General features: G+C 46.3%; 3 non-coding genes across 3 annotated transcripts; all 3 read left to right on the forward strand.

Moving 5' to 3' along the window:
* Positions 1-5,742: 5,742 nt before the first annotated feature.
* Positions 5,743-5,834, forward strand: TRNAY-GUA (transfer RNA tyrosine (anticodon GUA)). Its single transcript is given in 2 exon segments — positions 5,743-5,779; positions 5,799-5,834. It is a non-coding gene; the product is annotated as a tRNA-Tyr (tRNA).
* A 1,679-nt stretch (positions 5,835-7,513) lies between these two features.
* On the forward strand, positions 7,514-7,586 carry TRNAK-CUU (transfer RNA lysine (anticodon CUU)). Its single transcript has one exon. It is a non-coding gene; the product is annotated as a tRNA-Lys (tRNA).
* A 4,782-nt stretch (positions 7,587-12,368) lies between these two features.
* On the forward strand, positions 12,369-12,460 carry TRNAY-GUA (transfer RNA tyrosine (anticodon GUA)). Its single transcript is given in 2 exon segments — positions 12,369-12,405; positions 12,425-12,460. It is a non-coding gene; the product is annotated as a tRNA-Tyr (tRNA).
* The last annotated feature ends 2,305 nt before the right edge of the window (positions 12,461-14,765 follow it).

Genomic DNA, 14,765 nt, shown 5'->3' on the forward strand with positions numbered 1-14,765 from the left:
TTGCTTTTTTTTGGCTTGTGAGTATTTCTCTTCGTGTAAAGCTGTGTCCAGGGCAGCTATTGTTTACAAGTGGAAATTTTGCCTCCGTACAGGAAATTTCACCTGTACTGAACGACGTCCAAGTTCTGTTATCGAAGACAGGACTACTTTTATTATTTTGATATTACACATGGGAAATTCTTATCATACTGCCGTAACATCAATTAAAACGCAGAACTCGCCTAACAAGTAGCTTCGACCTGATTGGGTTAACTGAAGTTTGCCTACCCTGTGTCATCTGGCTGCTGTGACATTTCTATGGATTTGATTCAAGAAATTTTTCTTTCTTTTCAATCCTTATTGATTGCTGTTTGCGATTAATGTATTTTTTTACTTATTCTATTATTCTTACCAATGACCGAATAATCGTATTCTGTTTACTACTTTTCTTAAGTTATAATAAAAGTTGTTATCCTTGCCCTTCCTGCTATAGGGCTCGTCTTAGGGCCCGCAGTATATTGTAGATAAATAAATAGGATGATTCCTTCATATCGTACATAAGTTTTTTTTTATTTATATTTCGTTCACAGGACAAAAATGCGTTCGCCCCTTGTGATAGTATTGCCGGTTTGCTGATCCTTAATAAAGAAAACAAAAGAGAAGCTCAGCATTTAGAGTACGCTACTCTTGTACCGCATTGCCAGCAGAGGGAGGTGGTGTTGGTGAAAAACATTTATCGTACTTCTTTGCCCGAAAGAATGCCAAGCAGCTGGGCTGCAGGAGCAACATTTTTACGCCGCAGATATGAACAGCATATGCCCTGCCTACCAACGAACATGCGCACAGATCCCTACATCGTAACGAAGACATACCTTTAAACTAGGGGTGTGCGAATATCATATTTTTCGAATACGAATCGAATACGAATACTTAGCTCCGAATATCGAATCGAATATCGAATAATGAAGGACAGACGCATTTAACCACTACAAAACATTTATTTGAGCATCCAAGGACATCACATTTCAACTATCAATGAGTAAAATTACACAAAAGGCGTCTGTGGCTGCACAAAAGTATCAAAGTCGAGAACATTATTCTTAGAGGAGTGGAAATATCACAGAAAATGACTAGTACACAGCATTGATTAAGGCTAGCATGCCATAAGGACAAAAGCGCGTTGCTGGGATGAAGCAGCTTTGCGGATGGCTTTCCACAGCCTTGGTTCGCCATGGCACGAATCAGAGTCGGACGCGCATTGGCAGGTATAGCCACAAAGGAGCTCACCAGCACAGTCAGCTACGGCATGGCCTAACCTTACGCTATAGTGCCTAGAATACTGCAATATTCTAGGCACTATATACTCCGTTTCATACATAGCTGTCAACGCAGCCAAGGCTACGGCGCCTGTTTGCGCTCCTCGTCCGCATCGTAATGTAGTGCGTCGAAAGTGACAAGAGTAATGAACTCAAAATTAAAGTTATTTTTGGTTAATATTGCAGCATAATAATAATGGTGTTTTATTTTGCAAAAAGATTGCTTTTTCTTTAATGTTCTTCAAAACAGAGTGCCTTAGTTTTCTGGTTTTTTTTTTCGGCTCCTCCTGTATCAGGTTTTCGCAGCTAGGCCGGCCGGTGATGTCTTCCGCGTTCGTCTTTCGGTTTCCGAGTATGGAGAAAATGGCACCGCTATCGCCTACTCGCTTGTTTTCTTCGCCCACTGCGGCTTCAAAAACATCTCCTGCTCGCCTGTTCTCCAAGCTGAAGTCTCCGAAATTTTCGAAAGACTCCAAGCAGGTTATTGTCAACGTTTACTCTAGCGTAAGGAAGCGCTTCCCGGAGAAGACTGTGCGCGAAGTTCTCGAAACTGTGGGCGAGATGACCGGGGTGAGCCCTCGGACAGTTGCGAGGTTCAAGAAGGAAGGTCTCGCTACTGGAATAAGATCACCGCAAAAACCTAGGCCCTTTGTAAAATGAACAGATAGGCGCGCGCTTCGTACCACTCAGCCACGACGCGAGGCGGACGGATACATTTTGCTTGTTTTTTGCAGCGGACTACTTTCGTACCTTTGGCAGCGTTGACAGCTATGTATGAAACGGAGTATAGTTACGCAACGCTCTGGGCGCCGCCATGTTATTATGTCTATGACGATAGGACTTGCGGACTGAAATGAACGCCTGTGCTCACAGTCGAATATCCGGATAAAAAGGAATATTCGCGTCCGACTGAATATTCGACACAATAGGAATACTTGGTTTTCGAATCGAATACGCATACTAAAAATATGTTATTCGAATTATATTCGAAAATTTCGAATAATCGCACACCCCTGCTTTAAACCAATGGCGTGAACGTGTTCCATAGGCGGGCGTAGAAGTGCTGGTCATGAACCAATGGGGAGAGGTGGACATATGACAGAGTAGTGACGTCATGACACGAGTATAAGGATAGGTGGGAGGCGTCGTGGACACCAGGGGTCCCTGTGTAACAGGCTGCTACTGGAGTCACTGGAATAAATTTGCCAGTGACTAGAATAATTTCCAGTGACTGGAAGAGTCACTGGAACACATTTTTGCTGTCACACTAGCTGCTACCACAAGGGCTTTTTTTTGACGTTGACATAGACCAATTAAATCGGGAAAAAGCAAAGAATAGGGTGTCTTTGCATAGAGCAATTGGTTGGGACAACATACCAATGAGGTTAACTCTAATGCTCGGAAAAGATACAAGAAAGACTTTGTATGCTGCTTTAAGCGACATATAGGAAACTAAAGGAATCCCAGCAAGCTGGCGAGAGAGTAGAATGCGCCTGATGTACAATGGCAAAGGTGCAAAAGATCCCATTAAACCCAACAGGTCTGCAATGGTGACATCGGTATTGTATTGGTTATAAATGCAAGCTATCGAGGATCAGCCGCAAGGTCAGACTGAAGATGCAGAGGTGTTGGAAGAACTGGAAAACGGCTCCATACAACGTCGTATCTTAGAGAACAACTTGGTCGCAGTCATCCAATGTACTGAAATTGCAGAAAGGGAAAAACAATCACCGTGGATGTCGTTTTTAGACATCAAGGAGGCTTACGGCAGTGTAAACCAGGCCTTATTACAGAGAGCTTGGAAAGAGAAGATATGCGTTGTGAAGCAATGTGTTGAATGAATTAAGTGTAAAAGGATAACAACGTGGGAGTAATTTGGCCATGAATGAAAGGTGCTGCGAGAATTGCGGTTAAGACTATTTATGGCCTGCATCAGAGAGATTGAACGGAAGTTGGAAATGAGCGGATCAGGGTTTATTTTGTCATGGTGGCGAAGGAGACAACTGACGACAAGTCGCGTACCGAGACTGATGTACGCCGATAATATCGTTCTTCTTGCAGACGGCTCGGGCAATGACAGAGCTTTGCGGGAAAATAGCGGAAGTCCTTGGACTGAGATTTAGCGCAGGAAAATCGAAGGTCATGGTTTTTAATGTTGAGCCCGGAACAATCACGCTACAAAACTTGAAAAAAGTCATAGTTAGCGCGTACGAGTATCCTGGGATATGGATAAATGACGGTAGATACTACGTGCGGGAAAAAAAGGAAGAACTGTTGAGGAAAGCAAAAAAAAACAACTTCGCCATCCTAAAGAATAACGTGATTTGGGGATATAACGGATATGAAGTTATGAGGAGAATCTTGAAAGGAGCGATAGTGCTGGGCTTGAAGTTTGCAAACCCTGTGGTTGCTTGGGATCTACCACCACTTCTGCACTTGAAATAAAGCAGATGACAGTCGGTAGCTTGCCTCGGAAGCTGATGGAAACAATATTAATGGAGCAGTTCAAGCTGATAAGAGGTGGCCAACGCTCGAAGCTCGTGAGACAGAAAGTTGGGTGCAGTGAGAAGAAAGGTTTAGGAAAATGAATGGGGAGTGATGGATGGTGAGAAATTTCAGGTGCTTTACAGATGCATTATCGATACTACACGGAAAAGAAGAATAGACTGCTTGCTAATAAATAAAAATGTGAAAGGGGAGAAAAAAGCTTGAAGACAAACACCTTGGACCGTAAAGTCTGGTGCTCAGGAAACACTCGCAAAACAAAATGATGTACAAGCCAACGCTGGGGCTCTGAAGGACGGCTAAAGCTAACATTAAGGGAATTTTTTTTTAATTCCAAAGGGATCGAGTGGTTTACTTTTCGAGGCTAAAGCTGGGTCCTTGAGGACGAAGTGTTACCGGCAAAAGCTTCGCACCATGGATGACATCTGTCGTTGCTGTGTGCAAGAAAGAGAATCGATAGAACATAGTATTCTTATCCAGTGCGAGGCCTTCCAACCATCAGTGCACGATGCCACCGTAAGAATCTCGAGACTAGCGGCGAATGGCCCCCAAAGGACGTCCTGTTATGGCGTAACTGATTTTCCTGACGCCGCGATTAATCCGTACTTAATCCCCTGGGAATTTGCCGCTTCATTCTTGAGTTGTATTAGACTTTAGTGAGGTTATTTAATGCGCAATTTTAGTTGTCAGGCTTCAACAACGCATTCGGGTTGTGCCGAGAGGAGGTGAATTAATGAGTAGCAGTAGCAATGTGCGCATAAGGTCGCTTTATAGCACACTGCTGCAGCACCTGATGACAATTCACGAACGAGCGTACCGAAGATCGCGCCTCCAAGGACGCTGAGGAAAGAAGTGAGCAGAGAGAGCAGCAGAGAAGCTGGAGAAATGGCTGAATGAAGTGCACGGAGCAAGTGAAGAGGTTATGATGTTACATTATTCAATAAAAACAATAAACATCGAGTGTTGTCTCATGTTGCTCGGTGCGAAATAATTGAAATGCTTTGAGCTATGCCACACGATACAGAAAGTTTACAATGATCATGTCGGAACCTATTTTTATTTCTCTGCTTGTTACTCTCTCTTTGATACTTCAAAAGCAGTCGCTTTGGAGTAAAAAAAAAATGTCTAATAAACATATTTCTATCTGTATACTCTTTTGACACTTTTTATCACATGTAGAGCGTGTGTCAGGATGCTTCTGCTCAGCTCCTTAGCACCGCGAGGTGCCAGCTTAGGCCAGTGGCGGCTACGTCATGATCGTTTACAAAGCGCTGCCTCACGAAGTATAAAGGTACAAAAGAATCTATTCGCCCACTTTTTATGGTATGCCGGTAGTTATGGGGTACCCTAGCTCCATCTGATTGTACGCACGAGGCAGGCACAAAGGCTAGTGAGCTGGACAGAGTCATAGGAAGGGGGCTCTCTTACGCCCTCATATTACTGGTATGAAATTATAGGAGGCGCTGCTATATCGAGTTCGTGAAAATCGCCTAATCGGACGGATAAACGACCGTATAATTGCACAGAGAAACGAATGCTGGTCGCGATGGCTTCAGATCTAAAAACGGAGCCAAACTGCGAAATAAAAGCGATTATTGAAGAACCCCGAGCGGTCGAAGTTAATCGGGAACCACAAACACGATGCTACTATTTTCTTCTACCCTCTGCTGTATCAATTCCTTCATTGGCTGGTTCAGGTGTCCAGCGAGAGTGAAGCACTTGCGGTGCATTTTCTTTCCTGAAAAACATTCACATTCACAGTAAAACAAAACGAGGCAAAACAAAAACACTCAGTGCAGAAAGCGAGGGAAGTGAATAACGGCGCGAGCAGCTCGAGGCCATTGTCCTGTCAAAAGTAAAGCGGTACGCTGCCGCGATGGCTTTTACTGCAAGTGATACACACGGCGCACTTAAGGAAAAGAAGCCGGGAACTCCGCCGTTCCCGTCGATAGCTCAGTTGGTAGAGCGGTGGACTGTAGAAGGTTGCGCATTACGGATATCCATAGGTCGCTGGTTCGAATCCGGCTCGACGGAGGAGTTTTTTCCTAACTCTCCGAGTACCCTTGCGCAGTTAACACGTGCTGATTCCCTCCAGCAGTTATTACTGTCGTCCTATCAGAACTTCGATTAAAGTGTTTTACATTAGTGTTAGAGTACGAAATTCAGCTTTGGAAACAGAATGACTAATCTGTCATCCTAAACGGCGAAGCTGGATACTGAGCTTGAATACCGAGCTTTGCTTTTAGTGCTTTACCGCCTGAACCTTGTTGCGCGCGTGTTCCACACGCATGCGTAGTTTGTTCCCAGCGTGGTAACTGCGCATCTGAGGCATCCGAAAGCTAAAGATTTCCACAAATCATACGCACAGAACATGAGCCACGGTAGCGCCAGAAAACAGCGGTACGCTTTAACTCTAACGTCAAGCGCTCGGTGAACGTAGAAATCACTAAAAGCGAATCTGTAGCACGGTCTTCAGCCCACGTTCAAATGATCGTAAACTAAAAAAAAAATGTTAAATGTAACGTTGTCACCTAACTCAATTATGTCTTCAGCAATAGTCGTTTTCAAATTACGGCCTGCTATTGCGGCTCTCTTACCGCAGCCCTTTCCCCATGAATGTAAGAGCGTTGTGTTGCGCTGCCTAGCAGCACTCGCATGTTTACATTCTCAAGAAGTGCTTTTCTGCATGGCTGCCGGGGACGTAAATGCATGATTAAAGGCAAGAGGGTTATGGGAAAGAAGTCGGTTTGTCCAAGCAAAGACGCTGCCTGAGGAAAAGGTCTCTGCGCTTGACGGAAACTGGGCGACGAAATCATGGGCAGCACTATAGGAAATTTCTAATTAAGTACAACGTTTAGCAGCAGCATCTGAAGAAGGGACGTGCGCCGCGGGTAAAATTTGCCGATATCGCCATCATAATTGCAAGATGGTGCGTTTATGTTGAATGAATGAATGAATGAATGAATGAATGAATGAATGAATGAATGAATGAATGAATGAATGAATGAATGAATGAATGAATGAATGAATGAAACATTTGTTCACTCAACAGTAGCATTACACAGAGGACGACTTGTTCGAACAGCGCCTTTAGAACGCAGCAAGAATCGTTCCACCGAGCCTCGTCCTACGCCTTGAAAACTAGATCGATACGCTGAGATGTTTTTTCATCCGGGCTCTCTTACCATGAATACCGTGAATAGTTTATTTCGTATAACCATTCAGAAAGGTTAGCGATGGAGGTTTGAATCAAAGGTCGCGGATACGCCGTAGATTGTATCCTTCATGTCAGAGAAGTCTATATGCAAATTGACGGTATAGTCCTCTCTGAGGTCATATTCCGTGGCGCTAACGTGTACGCGACCGCGGTCTGTATGCCCGCAATCTTAATCTAAATATCCGCGCCAAGTGTGGACGAGACGTCGGACTGCATGCGGCCGCCAGGTTAGTTGTCTCATCGAGCCACTGTGAATACTTGTTATTTTCCTTTGTTCTCTTCTGTTCTGTATCTGCTTTCCTGGTTTCCCTTGGCACAGCTCCAGGTGCTGCACACATTTACTCGGTGAGGCTGCAGTAGTACCGCTGTTCTGTAGCGGCGCTAAAGCATCGGCCAATGAACTCTGCCACACCTTGGCGAGACTCCAAAAGGGTTGCCGCCTGACCGTCCAGCTAATGGATGCGTTAGTACAAGCTTCATTGGCGCCCCGCCCGTCGCCCGGCTAGCTCAGTCGGTAGAGCATGAGACTCTTAATCTCAGGGTCGTGGGTTCGAGCCCCACGTTGGGCGTCGCTTCCTTTTTTGGCTTGTGAAAATATTTCTCTTCGTGTAAAGCCGTGTCTGGGTAGCTATTTTTTACAAGTGGAAATTTTGCCTCAATAAGCCTTTTCAGCCGCGTTTTTAGGTGCACTGAACGACGTCCAAGTTCTGTTATCGAAGACTGGACTACTTTTATTATTTTACTATTATACGTGGGAAATTCTTATCATACTGCCGTAACATCAATTAAAACGCAGAACTAGGCTAACAAGTAGCATCGACCTGATTGGGTTAACTGAAGTTTGTCTACCCTGTGTCATCTGGCTGCTGGGACATTTGTATGGATTTGATTTAAGAAATTTTTTCTTTCTTTTCATTCCTCATTCATTGCTGCTTGCGATTAATGTATTTTTTTTTACTTTTTTATTATTCTTACCAATGACCGAATAATCGTATTTTGTTTACTACTTTTCTTAAGTTTTAATAATAGTTGTTATTCTTGCCCTTCCTGCTAGGGCTCGTCTTAGGGCCGCAGTATATTGTAAATAAATACATAGAAGGATTCCTTCATATTGTGCATAAGTTCTTTTGTTTTATATTTCGTTCACAGAACAAAAATGCGTTCGCCTCTTGTGATAGTGTCCGGTGTGCTGATCATTAATAAAGAAAACAAAAGAGGAGCTCAGCATTTAGACTGCGTTACTCTTGTACCGCATTGCCAGTACAGGGAGGTGGTGGTGGTGAAAAACATTTATCGCGTAATAAATTTTTACAGAAAGGTGACTGGGGTAGGACCCTATTGGCCCTTACCCCTCACAATACTAGGTGAGGCCCCTATTCCGGGGCCCCATTGGCAAGCAACGCCGCCCGCGTCCGTTGAACCAAGGCCCTTTGAGTCTTTAGGTCTTGACAGCCGAGCAGGGCCACGTCCCAGTCCTCTCTGGTGGGGTTTGGGGTGAGCACTTCCATCCTCGGTGCAGTTGAAATGGGACCGAACGCAGCGTCGAGTACTTCTTTGTCCGAAAGAATGCCAAGCAGCTTGGCTGCAGGAGCAATATTTTTTACACCGCAGATATGAGCAGCGTATGCCCTGCCTACCAATGAACATGCGCACAGGTCCCTACGTCGTAGCGACGACATACCTTTAAACCAATGGCGTGGACGTGTTCCGTAGGCAGGCGTAGAAGTGCTGGTCATGAACCAATGGGGAGAGGTGGACATATGACAGAGCAGTAACGTCATGACACGAGTATAATGATCGGTGTGAGGCGTCGTAGGCGCCAGGGGGCCCTGCGTAACAGGCTGCTACTGGAGTCACTGGAATAAATTTGCCAGTGACTGGAAAAGTCTCTGGAATAAATTTTTGCAGTTACGCTAGCTGCTACCGCAAAGGTTTTTTTTTGACGTTGATATAGACCAATTAAATCGGGAAAAAGCATAGAATAGGGTGCCTTTGCATAGAGCAATTGGTTGGGACAACATACCAATGAGGTTAACTCTAATGCTGGGGAAAAATACAAGAAAGACTTTGTATGCTGCTTTAAGCGACATACAGAAAACTAAAGCAATCCCAGCAAGCTGGCGAGAGAGTAGAATGAGCCCGATATACAAAGCCTAAGGTGAAAAAGATCCCATTAAACCCAACAGGTCTGCAATGGTGACATCGGTATTGTATTGATTACAAATGCAAGTTACTAAGGATCAGCTGCAAGGTCAGACTGAAGATGCAGAGGTGCAGGAAGTACTGCGAAAAGGCTCCATACAACGTCGTATCTTAGTGAACAACTTGTTCGCAGTCATCCAATGTATTGAAATTGCAGCAAGGGAAAACCAATCAAAGTGGATGGCGTTTTTAGACATCACGGAGGCTTACGGCAGTGTAAACCAGGCCTTATTACAGAGAGCTTGGGAAGAGAAGATGTGCGTTGTGAAACAATGTCTTGAATGAATTAAGTGTAAAAGGATAACAACGTAGGAGTGAGTTGGCAATGAATGAAAGGTGCTACAAGAATTGCGGTTTATTCTATTTATGGCCTGCATCAGAGAGATTGAATGGAAATTGGAAATGAGCGGATCGAGATTTATTATGTCGTGGCGGCGAAGGAGACAACTGACGTCAAGTCGCATACCGAGACTGATGTACGCCGATAATATCGTTTCTCTAGGAGACGGCACGGCCATTGGCAGACATTCGCGGGAAAATAGCGGAAGTGCCAGGACTGAGATTTAGCGCAGGAAAATCGGAGGTCATGGTTTTTAATGTTCAGCCCGGAACAATCACGCAACAAAACTTGGAGAAAGTTATAGTTAGGACGTACAAGTATCTTGGGATATGGATAAAGGATGGTAGAAACTACGTTAGGGAAAAAAGAGGAAGAAAGATTGAAGAAAGCAAAAAAAAAACGCAGCTGTCATGAAGAATACCGTGATTTGGGGATATAACCAATATGAAGTTATTAGGAGAATCTGGGAAGGAGCTACAGTACTGGGCTTGAACTTTGCGAACGCTGTGGTTGGTTGGGATCTGCCACAACTTCTGCGCTTGAAATAAGGCAGAGGGCAGTCGGTAGCTTGCCTGCGGGGTTCATGTAAACAATACAAATGAAGCAGCTCAAGCTTATAAGAGGTGGTCAACGTTCGAAGCTCGTGAGGCAAAAAGTAGGGTGCAGTGAGAAGAAAGGTTGAGGTAAATGAGTGGGGAGTGATGGATGGCGAGAAATTTCAGGTGCTTTGCAGATGCAGTACCGATAATACATGGAAGATAAGAATAGACGGCTTGATAATAAATACAGTGTCAAAGTGAGGAAAAAAGTATTAAGAAAAACACTTTGGAACATAAATTCTGGTGCTCGGGAAATACCTGAAAAAAAAAAAAACTATGTGCAAGCTAACGCTGGGGCTCTATTAGACGACTAAGAAAACATTAAGGGATTTTTTTTGTTAAATTCCAAAGGGATCAAGTGGTTTACTTTTCGAGGTTAAAGCTGGGGGCTTGAGCACGAAGTGTTACCGGCAAAAACATGGCACCACAGATGACATCTGTCGTTGCTATATGCAAGAAAGAGAATCTATAGGAGATATAGTATTGTTATCCAGTGCAAGGCCCTCCAACCCTCAGTGCACGGTGCCACCGCAAGAGTCTCGAGAAAAGCGGCGAATGGCCCTCAAAGGACGTCCTGTAATGGCGTAACTGATTTTACTGACGCCGCGATTAATCCGTGCTTAATCCCCTGGGGAATTTGCCGCTTCGTTCTTGAGCTGTATCAGACTATGGTGAGGTCAGTTACTGCGCCCCTTTAGTCGTCAGGCTTCAGCAGCGTATTCGGGTTGTGCCGGGAGAAGGTGAACAAGTAGCTTAAAAGAACTTCTTGCTGGGCTAGTTGGTAATTCATTCTAAAAGTAAAGGCGCCAAAAAACCACACACACACACACACACAAGACAAGAGAACGGGACAGAGCGCCTGTCCCGGGAGGCGCTCTGACCCGTTCTCTTGTCTTGCGTGTGTGTGTGGTTTTTTGGCGCCTTTACTTTTACAACGAACAAGTAGCAGCAGCAGTATGCGCACAAAGTCGCTCTATAGCACACTGCTGCAGCACCTGATGACAATTCACGAATGATCGGACCGAAGATCGCGCCTCTAAGGATGCTGAGGAAAAAATTGAGCAGAGAAAGCAGCAGAGAAGCTGGAGAAATGGCTGAATAAAGTGCAGGGAGCAAGTGAAGAGGTTATTATGTTACATTATTCAATAAAAACAATAAACAGCGAGTGTTGTCCCATGTTGCCTGCTGCGAAATAAATGAAATCCTTTGAGCTATGCCCCACGGTATAGAAAGTTTACAATGACTATGTCGGAACTTATTTTTATTTCTCTGCTTGGTACTCTCTCTTTGATACGTCAAAAGCAGTCGCTTTGGAGTAAAACAAAAATGTCTAATAACCACATTTCTTTCTCGATACTCTTTTGACATTTTTTACCACATGTAAAGCGTGTGTCCTCACAGCACTTTCTATAGACTTTAAGTGCAAGTTGAATCAATTGTTTCGGTGTGTGAACGTTCAGGATGCTTCTGCTCAGCTCCTTACCACCGCGAGGTGCCAGCTTAAGACACTGGTGGCTACGTCATGATCGTTTACAAAGCGCTGCCTCAGGAAGTATAAGGCACGAAAGAATTTATTCGCCCACTTCTTGTGGTATGTCGATAGCAATTAGGTACCCTAGGTCCTTCTCATTGTACGTACGGGGCACGCAGGAAGGCTAGTGAGATGGACAGAGACAAAGACTCTGATGTGAAGGGGGCTCGCTTACTCCCTCCTATTACTGGTATCAAATTAGAGGAGGCGCTCCTATAATGGGTTCGGGAAAATCGCCTAATTGGACGGACAATAGCGATCGTATAAGGGTGAAGGAAACGAATGCTGGTCGCGATGGCCGCATATAAGACGGAGCCAAACTGCGAAATACAAGCGATTATTGAAGAACCCCGAATGGTCGAAGTTAATCGGGAACCACAAACACGATGCCTCTATTTTCTTTTACCCTCTGCTGTATCAATTCCTTCATTGGCCGGTTCAGGTGTCCAGTGAGAGTGAGGCGCTTGCGGTGCATTTCCTTTTCTCAGAAAAATTCACAGTTGCAGTAAAACAAAACAAAAACACTCGGTGCAGAAAGCGAGGAAAGTGAATAGCGGCGCAAGCAGCTCGAGGCCATTGTCCCGTCAAAAGTAAAGCGATACGCTGCCGCGATGGGGCTTTTCCTGCAAGTGCTACATACGGCGCCCTTGAGGAAAAAAAGCCGATTCCGCCTTCGTTCCCGTCGATAGCTCAGTTGGTAGAGCGGTGGACTGTAGGAGGCTTCGCACTATGGACATCCATAGGTCGCTGGTTCGAATCCGGCTCGACGGAGGAAATTTTTTTCCTAGCAATCCGAGTATTCTTGCACAGCGAGTAAGTGCTGATTACCTCCAGCAGTTATTACTGTCGTCCTATGAGAACTTTTATTAAAGTGCTTTACGTTAGTGTTAGTGTGCGAAATTCAGCTTGGTGAACACAATGGGGATGTTTTTTCATCCTAAACGGCGAAGCTGAATGCTGAGCTTCAATACCTCTTAGAGCTTTGCCGTCTTAAGCTTGTTGCGCGCGTGTGCCACGCGCATGCGTACTTTGTTCCCAGAGAGGTAACTGCGCAGTGCTGAGGTAGCCGCAAGCTAAATATTTCCACAAATCATACGCGCGGAACATGTGCCACGGTAGCGCCAGAAGGCAGCGGTTCGCTATAACTCTAATTTCAAGCGCTCGGTGAACGTAGCAATCACTATAAGCAAATTTGTAACACGGTCTTCACCACACGTTCAAATGAACGTAAACTAGAAAAGGCTCAAAGCCGACAAGTCCTCACTGATTTAAACATCGATTGCCCCCGACAGCTAGACACCAAAACCGACATCCCAGCCTCACGGAGAGGACAACTCAAGGCAGCTCCATTACCCAGGAATATGAACCCCGATTTTCACCAGTCAAGACGACAAGCGCGAGCCGAAGCCATGAAAAGACACTACGGCGGGCGCGAGGGCGTGTTCTATGTTGACGCTGCGGGTCCCGAGCAGGGAATGACGGCCGTCGCGGTAGTGCACCAAAACAAACAATGGACGGACTAGTACTGGCTAGCCAGGACATACTGGCTGCGGAAGAAGTGGCGATTGCTTTAGCTGCAACACACACTAGCTCGGAATATATTCTGACAGATTCACAAACATCGTATCGCAATTACCTCAGCTGCGGGATCGCACCACTAGCAGCTAAAGTCCTGCAAGACAGCTACACCCGTGGCTACCAACCCACACACAAACACTTAATATGGGTACCAGGTCACCAGGGCATCTCAGGGAACGAGAGCGCACATGCCTCAGCCCGAGCATTTCTCCCCCGGGCACCCATTGCGGATGCCGTGGAACCTCCTACCCCACTACTAACTTACAACGACATACTTCAGCACTTAAGATTATCCCGACGGGTATACCCTCCGCCGGCTAAGACACTGGACAAAGGGGAGGAACTACACCTCTGAAAGCTACAGACCGACACTTACAACAACCCATGAAGACTACACGCAATAGACCCGGAATCATTTGACTCACTCTGCAAGTTCTGCGGGGAGAAGGCGGACCTGTACCATATGGTATGGGCCCATGGGCGTCCGGAGGGGGGGCAAGGGGGGGCGGCTGCACCCCCCTGGAAAATCACTCACTCGAACCGTGAGTGATGGCCGCACGCCAGGGGCGGTGGTGCGCTCAGCCAAAAGGGTAAAAGCAGCCCCGCTTCGACGCTTGGTCACATCTGCGAAATGCCGCGTCCGGGCGCGCGTCGTTCCGCCGTTTTCAAACCACGCCACCGCCAGCTCTGCTGAAGGACGACCTGTTGCAGACATGCAGCGGCACCGGCGAGCATGTGCTTCGAGCCGTCTTGAGATGGGTGTCTGTTTCTTTGATCTCTAGAGAGATAGCGACACGGAGGCAGACAGTGCACAGGGCACAGGTTGCTCGCTATAATCATGATACGTTCGTACGCCGGCCACCGATGAATTCTTGAGGGGGGAAGGACAAATCAGCCGTGTCCACCCCCGCTTTGTCGGGCTGCTCAGGGGCAAGCGGGCGACGAGTTGGCGCCGCCGCCGCGCGCTGTCTCCTCCGATCCACGGGAGAGCTCGGTGCGGTAGAAGCGCCGCTTTCAGAACCTTCGGCAAAGGGGATTAGCTGCTTTTGTTCACGGCGACGCAGTCTCCAGAGGCGCCCCCACACCAGCGTTCCTTGCGTCTTCTCCGAAAACCAGCGCCTTTGGTCAACGCAGCCCGATGGCGCCTGCCTGGCTCGCCTGTCACCTCTGGCTGGGCCTCAAATCACAACAGCGCCCATGTACTGTGCGTGTCAGTGCATGGTAAAGAGACCCAGGTGGTCGACATTATCCGAAACTCTGTACTACTCCGTCCCTCATAGCCTGAGTCGTTTTGGGGCTCTGAACCCCATAAAAGCACAAAAACAAATTTTCCGGCCGAATTAGTTGCGGGTGTCCCTTCCCCTCGGAAGTCGCGCGGCGTTCCTTACACCCCAAAAGTGCGCATTCGTGGATATTGTGGCAAGTAAGCCCTTGCACGTGTGCGCGCCTCTGTGTTTGTGCTTCGGTGTTTTTAGTGGCGGGTTGTCAACGAAGGTGA

This window comes from Amblyomma mixtum, unplaced genomic scaffold (assembly GCF_055824585.1).
Source record: "Amblyomma mixtum isolate Tamu unplaced genomic scaffold, ASM5582458v1 scaffold_44, whole genome shotgun sequence".
Classification (NCBI taxonomy): Eukaryota; Metazoa; Arthropoda; class Arachnida; order Ixodida; family Ixodidae; genus Amblyomma; species Amblyomma mixtum.